The sequence below is a fragment of the Brienomyrus brachyistius genome, chromosome 1, assembly GCF_023856365.1.
Source record: "Brienomyrus brachyistius isolate T26 chromosome 1, BBRACH_0.4, whole genome shotgun sequence".
Lineage (NCBI taxonomy): Eukaryota > Metazoa > Chordata > Actinopteri > Osteoglossiformes > Mormyridae > Brienomyrus > Brienomyrus brachyistius.
Genome location: NC_064533.1, coordinates 18,767,886 through 18,783,083, shown reverse-complemented (window position 1 = coordinate 18,783,083; position 15,198 = coordinate 18,767,886). Strand labels below are relative to the sequence as shown.

Genomic DNA, 15,198 nt, shown 5'->3' with positions numbered 1-15,198 from the left:
AGGAGGGCTGGCCTGCCAGGGCCCCAGAGCTCCGTCTAATCCGGGCGACCGGTGACTGGCATGGCTCCGTCCCTGGCCACCAAAAGGCACAAGTAAGGTCCTTCGCAGACGCTCTTCAGAAATGTTTGGTTTCTCTTTAAACAATTTGCACAGTGTAGTCATATAATTAGCCTGATGTAGAGATTCCGATGCCATTGCCGGGAAGTTCAACCACGGGGCGCCTCCCCCGATGCGAATTTCGGTCAGGCCCGCAGCTTTTTAACACTTATGTGACCCACAGGCCTCCTCTGCAGTGGATTCGCAAGCCAGGGGTAAGTTGGCCTCTGCGCTCACGGGCGGGGGGGGTGGGGCTGTGCCGACAAACCTCGTCTCCCGCACGGAGCAGAAGTGACTGACCCGTGTTTAACCTTGTTGAGAGACCCGGGTCTTCTGCCGTCAGCTACAGGCGAATTTTGCATGGCATGCAATGCAGTTCCAGTTTAAAGTACGGCTGTATGTGTGTAGATGTAACCGGTCAGTTCTCAGCTAGTACTAGCATTAGTTTTCATTTGTCGAAAAGAGCACTAATCTTGGTAAGTCGTACAAGCCCTTAGCAGAATGTTATTTTTCAGTTATTCTGAAGTCTCACTGCACTGCAAAATCATGCAAATAGGACCCTAATGGGCAGTGAAGTGAAACACATATAATTAGATGTTTAGATATGCTTTTAAGAATCTGCTTAAAATTTTGGGTGAGTTCGTGCGTATGTGCTGCAGATATTAAACTTAACAAGCTCCTTCCATTTAGTGATTAAAAAGGGGGCAGTTTGTGAAAAAACAGACCAAGGAGTAGAGAGAGAGAGAGAGAGAGAGAGAGAGAGAGATCTTGTTTGGCTAAGATCTTTCGCGAAAGGACACTAATAAGTCAGTGTCATCAAATGTCATGCCAAATGTCAACACAAAAAAATTAAATGTCATCATTCAAATTTTTATTTGGCAGTTGTGAGACAGATTATTATGCCACAAGGTTCTTAAAGCCCAATAAATGAAATACACATAAAATATAAAACCGGATCGGCTGCTATTTTACTGCAGTGTAAATGCAGGCATTTTAAAGTCCACAGCAAGAATTTGCCTTCCTGCATTTTTCTAATCTTTTTTTTTATCTTTCAGTTAATCTTCCCCCTCCCCTCCTCCCCTTCAGCTCTCCTTTAAAAACATCCTGATAAAATGTCCTGGAGTCCCTCAGCCTCTCCGGCAGTACGTCTCCCCAGCCAGGAGCGTGCCCATTGCGCTTTCGGTACAAGCTGGAATCAAAGCGCTTTTCTCCGGTGAGCTGTGCTGACTGCATGTAGTTGGGGTCATCCTTAGCTCGGCATAGACCCTGAATTCCCCCTCCCACCCCAGATCATTGGAGAACACTCGACTTAGGGAGATGGCTCAGTTAATTGGCTTTCCGCAAGACCATTTGCATATTTCCGGGGCTCCACGTGAAATGCGTTTTCTGAGAAGCTCACTGAGGCATGTAATCGCCAGGCTTGCTGATCTGTCGATAGCAGCGAGCGTCTCTGAGAGCCAGATGACACGCATCTCATTTTACTCAACTGCAGCACCAACATAAATCATTTTCCCGTTTCTACATAAAGACCCGTAACCGTAATATTTTGTGTGTTGTGAATGTTTAATGTCTGGAGACACAGTTGTGTATTTAAACGTATGAAGCAAAAGAAATGTCAAATCTTGAACACTTTCCGGTTGTCCTTCTGAGCACCAATGCTTCAGCTCAGTCCCATCAAGGGAGGGTGAATTTTTCTCGACATTTCCATCTGGCTCACATTGGGAGGCTGTATGCGGTCGACTCACCAACATGAGACGGCTTCGGCAGCCATGCTGGATGGAGCAAACAGACTGACGTCCTGTTTGGTCTTTTTCATTTTTTCCTCCACCCCGCTGATCATTTGCAGATGAGCTCCTGAAGGAGACATTTTGGGGTCTCTCTGCCTGTGACGTCCCTGCAGAGACATTGTTGTCAGTAAGAACGCTGCTGATTTTACGTGCCTGGTATACATCAATTTGTTTGAGGGACCACCTCTGTTTAGAAGCAAGTTCTGAGAACGAAAGGTTTCCGCAGTGGCTGAGGCTGATACAGTCTAGGGTGCATCTTTCAGCTCTCAGCATCTTCTATTGTCTCTGGACTTCCATGTTGACTTGTTCAATGACATGCACACATTGGGTACTGACTGGTACATTTTCACGATTTGGGAGGGGGGGAGTTGGTCAGGGGAGGCAAAAAATGCTGGTTCTCCATAATAGATTTTTCAATATCATTGTTTTTTTAAAAGGGGCGCTTAAACCATCACAGGGTCCATTTCCAATCTTCCGGGTAAAAGTGGCAGGTGCTCAGCTCCCCCCCCAGGTAGACCCGTTACAGATACAGAATCCAGACGAGGCAGAGGAGCACTTCATGAGGGTCCAGCACATGGTAAACAAGGTTCAGCTTGCTGTTCTTCTAGTTACAAAAGTGCTACTTTAGGCCCGCTATCTTATTATGATAAAGAGTGTCACACACTGATGTAAAGGCAAAAAAATCCCATCATACTCATGGGTACTTATAATTATTCTCATAAAGTTGCATTTGTAGTTGTGAGTACAAGTAGTGCATAAATACATATTAATAAATCAAGCATTTATCAGATAAGGAAAGGAATATGGGATATGGAATATGGGATATGGGATATGGAATATGGGATATTGGGTATGGAATATGGGATATGGAATATAGGATATAGCATATGGGAAATGGAATATGGGATATGTAATATGGGATATGGAATATAGGATATAGAATATGGGATATGGAATATGGGATATAGCATATGGGAAATGGAATATGGGAAATGGGATATGGAATATGGGATATGTAAACATCTTACAATTTTTACAATCGTATGTGTTGCCCTATGAGTTTAGCTTTCATACCTTCACCCACTGGGGAGAAACCTTTGTGTCACCCATCCGGAGGCCCCAGGAACTTGTCGGTGTCCACTGAGGAGCATCTACAAGTGGATTTTTTTTGGCCACCTGACGGACATGCTGGTGCGACCTCATTACAGCTCGCCCAACAAGATATGAAATAGGCAGATGCAATTCCTTCGGTCACTGGTTCGCCCACAGACGTGACTCGCCATGAGAAAGCAAGGGACGATGGGATCCCGGATGGGATTCCAGGCCATGATGAAACTCCCAAATGCCCATCGTTCAAAAACTCCTGGACTGGTGCACCACGCAATTTCAAACTGACAGAAATGTGCTCGACTTCGCCACCAGACTGTGTCATGCTGAACCGTGCTGGAGAAGAAGCAGGAGGCTGGAGACCTCACGCAAGCATTGCAGCAGCAGGAATGATGGTCACGTTAGCTATATATATATAAATAAAATATCTACATTCTTACTACATTTTAAGCTAACTCCACTTCCAGGGTGAAGAACATTTGGATCCGTTTACAATATTTAAACCTAGCCTGAAAGTAATTTGGCTTCGTATGGGGAACAGCATACAGCATTTGCCTGCATGCCCTACAAGTCAAGCAACCATTTAATAAAAGGTGGTCTCCTTTGGGCCTACAGCCTCCAGGCCAAAGGCTATTACGGATTAAATTTTTTATAGAGTTTTATTGAAAGGTTGTTCACCTCCATTTTAATTTCAGGCCATGTGTAATGTGTGCTGAAGTAGGCATGGTTGAAGTGAAGCAGCAAAACCATTGGTCGGTGAGATTTAGCATGGCTTGTCAGTCACTATCAACATGAATCAGTGATGTAATCCAAGACACCTGGGCCAGACTTGGCCTGTATGCAAAGGCTCCCATCACTAATTTGAAGTTGGTCCTCAGTCTGCAGTCAGACAGAGCTAAGCAGACTGATCGGTGCTGCTTGTGTGATAATGAGAACCCAAGGTGAACACCACTGGGGGGGCTGCAGGTTCCCCTGGCAACCCATCATCAGTCCACTGCTTTACTGCAGACACAAGCCGCTATGAGGGCCCGTGTTACCACCCTGTCAGCTCCCGCCATGACCGTGAGTGTGCCTTATTTCATGTGTCTTCAGCAGGATTAATAAACGTAGGAGAACATGGCAGTGTCTGTGCTGGAGATGAGGCTCGGCATTGACGATTGCAGTGTGCCCATGTGGTTTTGGCTCATGGGATCGTCACCTGGGCAGGGATCCTCGCCTGGGGCAGACGGTGCCCCCATCACGCCGCCAGTCCGATTCTTCTGCTGATTAACGACAGGAATGCAGTCTATCCTCCAAGCTACCCGATGAACAGAAGTTGCGCATGACTTCGCCCACTGAGTTCCCAACAGCCCTTTTCGCTTAGGCTGCACAATAAACTTTGCTAGACTTGTAGTTCTCATACAAAATGCCAATCCCACAAATACCCAAACCTACAGAGAGTTTGTCTATTGGTATCCCATACCTCACCACTTCCACTCTGAACAGGAAGTGAACAGAACCTCCCTGTAGGCTAGACTGAAACTGAGGGAGCACACGGTTACCTTGTGATGAACGAAGGGCAAACCAGGCCAGGGCTCGTAAGCATCCTGGCAGAACAAGGGCCATAACAACATGGTTTCCCTGGAAACGTCTCCAGAATTGTGGCCAGATCTACTGCTCAAAAGCGACATCACAATTACGAGTCATCTCAAGTTAAAATGAAGTCAATTACAGTTGTCAATTACTATTACGCAGCCTTTATATCCAGCATGTTTAATCTGACTTGCTTTCCTGATTCACTTAATTTGACATTTTTGTGGAACATAGGCATTCCCGTGGTATGTGATGATGAAATAAGTCTGACTGACAGATTAACACGAAATAGATCGTCAGCCGAGCTCTTAAGTATTTCACTAATTGATGTGCGACAGCTTTGATAGCTGCCTCGTGTTAGCTACCTCGTGTTGTTGATGTGTGATGCATGTTATCGTCCGGCTGACAGCCACCTCGGGATGTCAGAACATTGCTATTCGATGGTCCTGTGGGAGCAGATGATGGGCTGATTGAGGCAATGCATGTAACTATCACATTATTTTGGGGGAGGGAGGTGTGACAGGCATCGGCATTGGTGTGAAAACCCGAAAGTGGAGGCCGGGCAAGTTGTAAGTTCTTAACACCAACTTTGTCAACTATATAGGTTTATCATTAAATACTAGAAAATTCACCATCAATGAGGTGTTAATTGGATTGTTTACACCTCGACTTTCAGACGTGTTTAAACAGAAGAATCCAGGAAGTATTTCGTCTATAGATGCTCACCGCCTTCCCATCATGCCGTGTTCCACTTCAACCCAAGACCAACTCCACCAGGAGGTAAAGTCCTGACTTTTCACCATAGCAACATAAGTCATTTTTTGGGTTCTGTGATGACATTCTCCACGTCTCACAGGTCCCAATCTGTCATGTGGGTCATTTCAGCAAGTTAAGAAAACAACTCCCCTCATTCTCTAGCTCCATAGCATTGAAAAGTTAAATCACTCACCAATATGGCAATTATCTGGGGGCAGTGATAAACAGAATCATTAATACTCCCAGCATAATTGCATAGTGTTACATTCATCAATCAGTACTGTGTGGAACCAAAGCCCAGACCTGGATAACTTCTTTTGAAATATAACCCTTTGACTGATTTTTTTATATTGTGACCATGGGTTTCACCCAGATATTCAAAGGAGAGAAGGTCAGTAGGGAAACATTTGCTTGGTTCTGGTCCTACTTCCTTTTACAACATAACGGGTTTCATTTTCAGTTTGAGGATGATGTCAGATTAGGATATTCTTGTGACCTTCTGACATGAAGGTGATTCCCAATTCTGTGCCAGAAGATAACGATGCGAGGAGCGATGGCCTGTTTCTGTCAGCGGTGCGTGCATAGAGTGAGGTGTGCAGCAGGACAAACACCCTGTGCACACACACACAAGCATGCAAATTTAAATGCAAACACACTGTCTTTACCCAGCCCTCCATCATGTTGTTTTTGGCAGAGCAAGATGCTAAACAAAGGGAAAACAGGAAAAACAAGCACCACATAGAGGTCAGAGAAAAGTAAGTGGATGATGCCGCAGTCCATATGTGGGCAGGCATTGCTTAACAGTGACCTGGCACTCTTGTGTGGGTCTCTCCTGCCATCTATGCCAAGATCAAAGGGTGCATGTAGTAGTTCAGCTGCAATGGGAGTCATGAATAACAACTCATCGCAAAACAAGATATATTACTCTGCAGGAATGAGAGGCAAGCCCTCTTCCCCTTGTGTACTGTGGCGGGGGGGTTGGGGGTTAGTTTAGAATCGGGGGACCCGTGTCATCTGCTACAGCATCAAATCGCAGCTATTTGTACTGACAAGAAGAAGGTCGATGGGAAGGCAAACAAAATGCAAGAAATTATGCCAAATTATTGTTAATGTCTAAAAATCGCACAAAATCAATAAGAAAAAGGGGTCAGTAAAGTTTCTTTTCAGAAGAAAAAACATACAAAAAAGATGTAGTACAAGGGTTGACATTTGAGAATTTCATCAAAAGAGAGCTCTGTCTACGCAGAGCATGCTCAGGGAAAGAGATACCAGCTTAATATTTGAGCTTTCAACTTCATAATGAAAGTCCTGCAGTCACAGTGTCACACTGAGAAATTAATGGATCGGGTATGAAATTATGCTATCGGCAATAAGCACTATGAAGCAGAGACGGCCCGTCCTGCTAATTACTCTAAGATGTGAATGCTGTGAATGAGAGAAAAGTTCACTAGTCACTACAAACACCGTGACCCGGACTGCACACAAGAGACAGAGCAGAGGAGATACTATTGTGATAGCTGACTGTTAAAAAAAAGCTTCTTCTTTTTACAATAGGATACAGTAACTACCCAATTATCCTCATCCCACATTGAAAAACTTATTTTTTCGCCTTAACGAGCTGCTCCTTCTATGCAGTTAATTTTGTATCCCAAGTGTAAAAGGCAGTTTTTTAAAAAAAATTGCTTTGTTTAAATTACAGTTTAACACAAAAGCTGAACATACTGGTTTGACAATTGAACATAGTGCTCAATGCATGAGTTAAACAGAACTCTTTAACAGTTGGATATACAAGTGACCCCTGTTTTATGAAAATAGAGCTACAATGGCATAAATGAAGGAATTATCATTAATTTGTATGGGAAAAAAAATTGAAAAAAAAAAAGTAAATCAGGAATGATACACAGCCTGTATGAAGTCGAAATAATGCATGTACAGTGTATTTTCACTTACTGGAATCAGTACAATAATGTATCATTTAATGACAAATGTGGCATTAGACAATTTCTCCATTGTCAGAACATCATAAAGTGCATGTATACAAACCTAGATAGTGTACTATAGCTTACTACACACATAGGTGTCATAACCTGTGGGGTGAAGGACTAGAGGGCAGGCGTAATAGCGAACCAAAAGGGGGTTCATTGAACTCAAAAGAAACAGACACTTGAAATAAACAGGACCATGAGGGATCAATAACAGGAGAAGTGGAACAAGGGAAGGTACAGACTGACAAGAGGGTTCAATGTCAGTGACTGGATTGGGGAAGGCAGGACTGGAAGCAAGAGTTTAAGGAGGTAGGTAAGAAGTAAGACAATGAGTAAGAGGCGTGGCTCATTGTGTCACGCTTGGGAGGAAATGGGAGGGTCAGGTGGACATGGCGGGCAGGATATGACAGCATTGCCCCCGAAGCATGCCCTCCAGGCAAGAGGACGAACAAGGGAAAGGACCGAATGACAGGCCGAACCCACGAGGCTGGGGACTGATAAGACACCAGAATAGACAGGGAACGGCTGGAAAAACACGACTCGTGGGATAGAGGAAGTAAGGACCACACGTTGATACAGTGTATTGCCACATACACCATACGACAAACCACCTTAGGGATGAGAACCCGAGTGGAGCTGTGCAGTGGATGATACCCCAACATCACCCTAGTTCAAATGGAATGGAACAGTGTGAAGTTTTCTCCAGTTCCTGCCACTAACCCCCAAACTTTCCCTGGTAGTTGGAGGACCTACTTGCAGGGCTGGATGTAGATTCATCAACCATAGCCAGGATGAAGGGACTTGCTGAAGGACCCAAAGGAATAGAAACACTCCTGGCATTCACAGGACTCAAACTGGCAACCTTCCGATTGTCAACATACATCCCTAGCCTCAGAGCCACCACTCCACCCAGGAGAAGTGTCATGGGATAAATACCATAAAAGACCGCAGAGACAGAGCCCCTGGATAGGACAGGACAAGATGGAACACACTACATCAGGGAACACCAGACAGACAATAACCCAGGACACAAGACAAAACAATGGACACGACTAGAGTAACAGAATAAATCTTGGCAAGACTATGGACAGCAAAGAGGACATCCAGCAAGACACACACCAGGATAGAGCAGACAGGAGGAGAAACCACAGAGACAAGGGTAGAAACAGGGTAAAATAAAGAGAGGGCAGGCCAATGAGACAGGGACTGAAGTGTGACGAACAGGAAAGGGGGAACATCTGGGAAGTCTTCTGGACCCTGGAGAGCTGGATGTGGGTTCTCCTGAGCCCATTTTCCAGCGAGGTGGGACCCATCTGAAACGTAACACTGAAGGGCCTCGGATGGCCAGCAGGGCCAGATGGTGCTGAAAGGTCAGCAGGGTCAGTGGGTGCCATGAGTTTTCCGCTCTGGGTCTCAGCAGAAGGGTCACCCTGGCAGGCAATGTTGGGTGAACGGAAATCTGGACAGCCGCCACAGATGGTGTATCCCCGACTACCCCTCTGGGAGATGGAGCCTCAGCCAGCTCTTCCCTTGGGCACTTGCCAAAACCAGTGTCCTGGGACCTGGGATCAGAATGGTCCAAGCCTTAGGCGGAGGCAGGAGCCCATTGAGCAAGGCTTGGGGTAAAGCCCAGAGGGTCCCATTTAAGTATTCCAAAATGGTATCCTCCAGATCCCTCCACTCCAGGCTGGTGGCAGCTGAGGAGACTGCATCAGGCTGGTGGTGACTGGGGAGTCAGGCGCCAGACTGGTGGTGACCGGCAAGGGATGAAGAGACCAGCAGGAACCTAGGAGGCCACTTGGCAAGCACCAGGGTGATGATAGGAGATGAGGTAAGCACTGGTGGGACACCAGGAGACTGGGCTGGAGCCAGCGGCACATCAGGAAACGGGGCGGGATTCGGAGGGACATCAGGAGACTGGACTGGAGCCGGTGGGGCATCAAGAGATAGAGTAAGGCTGAGACACCTGGAGGCAAGTGAGGCAAAGCAAGGACACCTGGAGGTGAGCGAGGCAAAGCCAGGACATCTGGAGGCGAATAAGGCAACACTACTGCCATGGGGCTCTTTTTGGGCTGGGAGCGTAGGACTGGGCTGAATGTCTGAGGCAGGCGGAATGGCCTCTAGGATGAGGAGCCTGGAGAACAGGTGGAGTGGCCTTCTCTGGGCCGAGAGTCTGGCACATAGCCTCTAGGGGTGTGACAGAGATGAAGACAGCCCCTACTGGGCCGGGTCCTGGAGTCTCGGGAAGAGCGGTAACATCTCTCAGGTCAGGCTCTGAAGGCTTGGGAAAAGCAGGTGTGACCCCTTCTGGGCTGGAGTTTGGAAGGCTGGGTGGAGCTGTGGCCCCTCCTGGGTCAGGCTCTGGAGGTGCAGTGGGGGCCTCAACTGGGTCGGGTACTGGAGGTGTGGCGGCAACCTCCCCTGGCTAGGACCCTTGAGGCACCAGATATCAGGATATCAGCCATGGGCACCTCTACTGTAGCTTCCTCTGCCTGTTCCTCTTGTGACTGGAACCGACAGGTGGAACTGTGACAAGCCACGAGAAGCTGGAGGACTGATCTGCGGCAAGTTGCTGGGAGCCAACAGGCGAATCTGTGGTGAGCTACGGGAAGCCAGTGGACAACTCCGTGGCGAGTTGCAAGATGAGCCACTCCATTTCCCCTATTCAACGCTGGACCCCGTTTGCCTCCTGAGGGTCCACATCTGGGGTGAGCTCTGCTTGAATCACACCTGCCTGCAGAAGGAGAGTGCTAGCCTGGGACATTTTCTACACCATGGGTTTGCACACCATATCTGCTGTTAGTCAAGAAGGGCAAAGTAGTCCTCAGCTTGCAGGTGACATGGCTCTGGGGTATCCTGCAGATCTGGGGACCTTGCGAGTTTTGGATCCGGGAATCCAGTCCACGGGGTGTAGGGAAGCCAGGAAGCCCAGGCTCATGGTAAAGCTGTGTGATTTCTTACTGAGTCCAGTCATTCTGTCGGAACTTGTGTGATGAAGGACTTGAGGGCAGGCATGGCAGCAAAACAAAAGGGGGTTTACTGAGCTCTGTTGAAGCCCTGGAGGGCAAAAAAAAATAAAACTTGCCAGCAAATACGAAAACAGACCAAGAAATACAAAAACACAACAGCAAATATAAAAACACAACTGCAAATACAAAAACACTACAACATTAGAGGTACTGCAATTGGAAAGGATATCTACCTACTGATTATGACGTGCTTGTTACTGATTGGACAGGGAACCTGTCAATTTGTAGACAGTCATAACTATAGTTAATCCAAAGTACACCTTTAGGTACCAGATGCAAGCAAAAGATACAAGAAGAAAACGAACGTTATTAGATGTGACTATACACATTGAAAGAGAAAGAATTTCACTTTGGTTGTGTACAAATCACTTAGTTACTCGTCATTTATTATTATATATTAGTATCTTAATTTTATCATGTAATGGCAATGCTAACTCTTTCACATTACGATGCTGTGCCTGTTTACGTTGTTGTTACAGCATATCTGGTTTGATCGCACATAAATGAATATGTTTTATTGGTGACTTGCAGATCGATTTATTTGTTTCAAAGACATTTAGTTTGCTGTTATGTTCATATAATTACCCACTTAGGCAACCACTACCAGGGAACGTTTGTTACTCCCGGGAGAACTTGTTTCTTTGCCAAGAAAGATGAAGAAGTTCACACATTTGGGGGTACGGTTTGCATATTGGTTTGCACTTTTATCAATGGTCTTTGTACTTTGCCTAACTGGCACAATCCTATACATACTGAATACAATTATTGTTCGACTCACTATATTGTATTGTTCCATCTCTTATTGCACAGTTTATACTGTTATCTTGTTGTCCCCCATTCACCTGTTCCTTCTCCTGTAACTGTGGCACAAGAATTTCACTTTCATTGAGTACTATGATGCATGTAAATAATGTGATTGTGATTTAAGAGATTTCTCATTGACCCGTATTGAAAAGCACGATATGGAACAAACCTCCAACTGGAACCACGAATGAAGTGATCATTATTCAGTTTGCCAGTACTTGCTGCTTTATTTTTCAAGTCCCAGAAAATTCTCACTGAAATGGAACAACAGACTGACATTTAAGGCGTGGCAAATTCTTGCTATTTTGTTGACTTGAGCCTCTCTGTCTCCCTCTTTTAGATTTAACATTTCCAAAAGTAAAGTACCATGCAAAATTGAATATTTCCTCCTGACAGAACTGATCACTTTTTTGGCATGGACACGAAGATTTACTTCTGCAGTGGGTTTCACCAACTAAAAGTAAATTCGATCATAACCGCTATGTTCGAATTTATGAACTGCTGAAGAAGAATTGTTTGCACCATGCAGATAGTTTCAATGCAAATTTTACACCTTCTTATCATTAGTTATAAGGTCTATCGTAACAAAACAAAGTTTAAAAGTGGTGAAAATGGCACAGATGTGAATAACATAACAAAACTATTTTGTTTTCATCATGTAACAGTATAACGTTATCGGAGATCATTTTAATAACTGGTAACTTTTACTGCTGATTTACATTTACGGATTTTGACAGACACTCTTAGCCCTTATATAAGTGCTTAGGATTTAAGATTAAAACAAGGTCGCCGGCTTGAAATGTCAACCTTGGTCTAGCTAGCAAACATTAATTCAATTCAATTCAATTTTATTTATATAGCGCTTTCAGCACCAGTCATTGTCACAAAGCACTTTATATTTAACCGGCCAGAACCACACCAAGCAAGCCTGAGGTTATAGTGGCAAGGAAAAACTCCCTCTAGCAGGAAGAAACCTTGAGAGGAACCTAGACTCGGAAGGGTACCCCATCCTTCTCTGGGTGATCGGGGAGCATGAAACTGTATTTATATTGACATTAATTTGAATTCACATAGTTTTAAAGTCCCAGCTGGTTTCATTTAGTTATCTCCAGGAGTCCAGGTGAGGGTTCACACGGTGTAGTGTTGGCTTGGGATCAGCTCGGAAAAGAGAAGATAGAGAAGCGTTATTGCCCTACATCTAACCTAACTTCCGGCAGTACTAAAGTAACTATGGCAGCCTGGCTAAAAGAGAGACCTGGAAAGAAGCACAGAAATTAGGGTTTCTAGGGGTTTTGGCATCAAGCCAACCTACCATCAACAGCTTAAGTGATCGGCGAGAGTGGCAGGACGACAGCACCAATCCCCCCTTTCACCTTTAATCTCAAATGACTATGAACTTCTAGATTTCCCATTCACCTTAGAAAAGGGGATTTTACTATGCAAAAGGCTGGCTAAAGAGGTACGTCTTAAGCCTTCACTTAAAAGCAGAGATTGTGTCTGAGTTCCGAACACTAATAGGAGGTTTATTCTATAACTGTGGTGCTTCATGAGCAAATGCTCTTCCCCCAAAAGTAATGCTCTTTATTCTGGGTATGGATAGAAGACCTGCATCTTGTGATCTAAGTGTATGATTCAGAATGTAGTTGCAAATGAGGTCACTCACATACTGCGGTGCAAGACCATTTACAGCTTTATAGGTTAACAGCAGTGTTTTGTAGTCAACAAGAGATCTAACTGGCAGCCAGTGCAGTGAGGATAAAATTGGGGTAATATGATCATATTTTTTAATTTTGGTGAGGATTCTGGCTGCTGCATTCTGGACTAGCTGGAGTTTATTTAATGACCTCTTTGGACAGCCGGAGAATAAGACATTACAGTAATCAAGCCTGGAAGTAATAAACGCATGAACCAATTTCTCTGTATCTTGAAAGGAAAGTGTCTGTCTTAACTTGGCAATATTACGCAGGTGAAAGTAGGCGGTACGGCTAATGTCAGAAGCATGTACATCAAACAAAAGATCAGAATCAAGAATAACACCAAGGTTTTTAACAACAGTACTTGGTGTAATAGATAGTCCATCCAGATTGACTATGATGTCCGATAGTTTACTTCTGGTGGCTTTAGTGTCATTAAGAAGAACCTCAGTCTTGTCTAGGTTTAACTGGAGGAAGTTGTCTGACATCTACTTTTTGATGAAATTAAACATTGTGAATTAAACATTCTTCCATTCTCTGAAGTTGCTGTCTATCTTATGGTTTGGCCGATATATATAATTGTGTATCATCTGCAAAGCAATGAAAGCTAACTCAATGCTTACGAATAACTAGGCCTAAAGGTAACATGTATAGTGAAAATAGTAGGGGAGCTAAAACTGAACCTTGTGGTACTCCGTATCTGACCATGACATGTTCTGAGGAATCACTATTTAAATTCACATACTGATAGCGGTCTGAGAGGTAAGATTTAAACCAAGAGAGTGCCACTCCTGTTATGCCTACAGTATGTTCAAGCCTGTGTAGGAGAATGGCGTGGTCTATAGTATCAAAAGCAGCAATAAGGTCAAACAGCACTAGAAACAAGGCACAGCCTTGGTCAGCATATAGGAGAAGATCATTTACTACCTTCAGTAGAGCAGTCTTTGTGCTATGATGAGCTCTAAACCCAGACTGAAATCTCTCATAAATCTGATTCTCCTGCAGAAATGATGTTCGTTGACTAGCTACAACTCTCTCTATTATTTTAGAGATAAATGGTAGATTATAGATTGGTCTATAGTTTATCATTTCCAAGGGATCCAAGTTTGGCTTCTTCAATAGAGGTTTAATTATTGCTAGTTTAAGAGATTTTGGTAGATGGCCGATGCTGATTGAGGAGTTAACTATTGGTAGTAGCGGTTCAATCAATGCTGGGATCATCTCTTGAATAATTTTGTTGGAACAGGGTCTGGTTAGTCTGGTTATTATTCAGCTTGGACACCATATTAAATAGGAATCTAGGATTATTTTTGTTTATTTCAATTAGTTGTGATGGATACTCTGATTTAGCGGCACTAAGAGCCTTTTTATAGCTACCCATAGCCTCTTTCCATGCTAGTTCGAACACCACTAGTTTAGTTTGACGCTGTGACGCCCGCTCCGTCCGCTCCTCGTGTGTGCCACGCCCCCTAATTACCCACCTGTGATTTCCTGATCGTGCCCAGTCGTGTCTTGTTTCCTGCTGCCTTGTTCCATGTATTTAAGTTCCTGATTTGTACTAACCCGTTGTCTGTCATTGATGTTACCTGATGTTAGTCTGCGTCCAATGTTCCCGGCTCCTCGTAGTATTAAAAACCCTGTTTCCCCGTACCTTGCCGGTCTTGCCTGCTTCCTTGCCTGCCTTTCCGTGAGCCTTACCCGCGCTCGCGTCGCGTGACAGAATGACAGACCAAACCAAGGAGGCGCGGCAGCAGACCGAGGAGCAGCATCTCGGTCTGCTGCAAGAAACCTACTATTGGTTGAACCAGCCAGAGGTCCAGGAGGATCCTCTGGCTTTGGAGTTCGCCAATCGAAGCGCTGATCTCCTGATGGAGAGGCCTCCACAGCAGAGCGAGCACCTCCTGGAGGAGGTGCGTGCTTGCCTCCAGCAGCTAGCCCGACGACTCATGGGACTGGGGCTAGCTGTACCGAACGGCACGGAAGCTGTGTCCCCGTTGTCCGTGACAACTGAGACGGCGCAGCCTCCTGCCACCACCAAAACCCGGCGGAAAAAGAAAAGGACGAAGTCGCCAGCGGTCGCCCCGGCTATAAGCCTGGGAGCGTGCGCGCTCGTCCCCGCTGCCCTTGCGACCAGGGAACTGGAGGACTCCCCGGTCAATCTTCCCTTCACCGGCGCTGCACCGCTGCTTGCGCAGCCGGCTTTCCCCATCCGGAGAGAGCAGCCCGCCGCTACGGACCTACCACCGCCTCTAGAGCGGTATTTCTTCCGGCCCGAACGGCTGGCCAATAAGGGGGCCAGCACGGTGCGAGATGTCATCCCGCGAGTACCCCGACGATTTAAAGGGGCCACGCTCGTCTTGCCCGCGCA

At 45.5% G+C, this 15,198-nt stretch overlaps 1 long non-coding RNA gene across 2 annotated transcripts; it reads left to right on the top strand.

The window, feature by feature from the left end:
* The first annotated feature begins 204 nt into the window (after positions 1 to 204).
* Positions 205 to 6,077, top strand: LOC125748509 (uncharacterized). Of its 2 annotated transcripts, XR_007399573.1 has the most exons (4): positions 205 to 311; positions 1,152 to 5,131; positions 5,239 to 5,342; positions 6,013 to 6,077. It is a non-coding gene; the product is annotated as an uncharacterized LOC125748509 (long non-coding RNA). The 2 variants fall into 2 exon arrangements; XR_007399572.1 differs by having other exon boundaries at positions 1,152 to 5,342.
* The last annotated feature ends 9,121 nt before the right edge of the window (positions 6,078 to 15,198 follow it).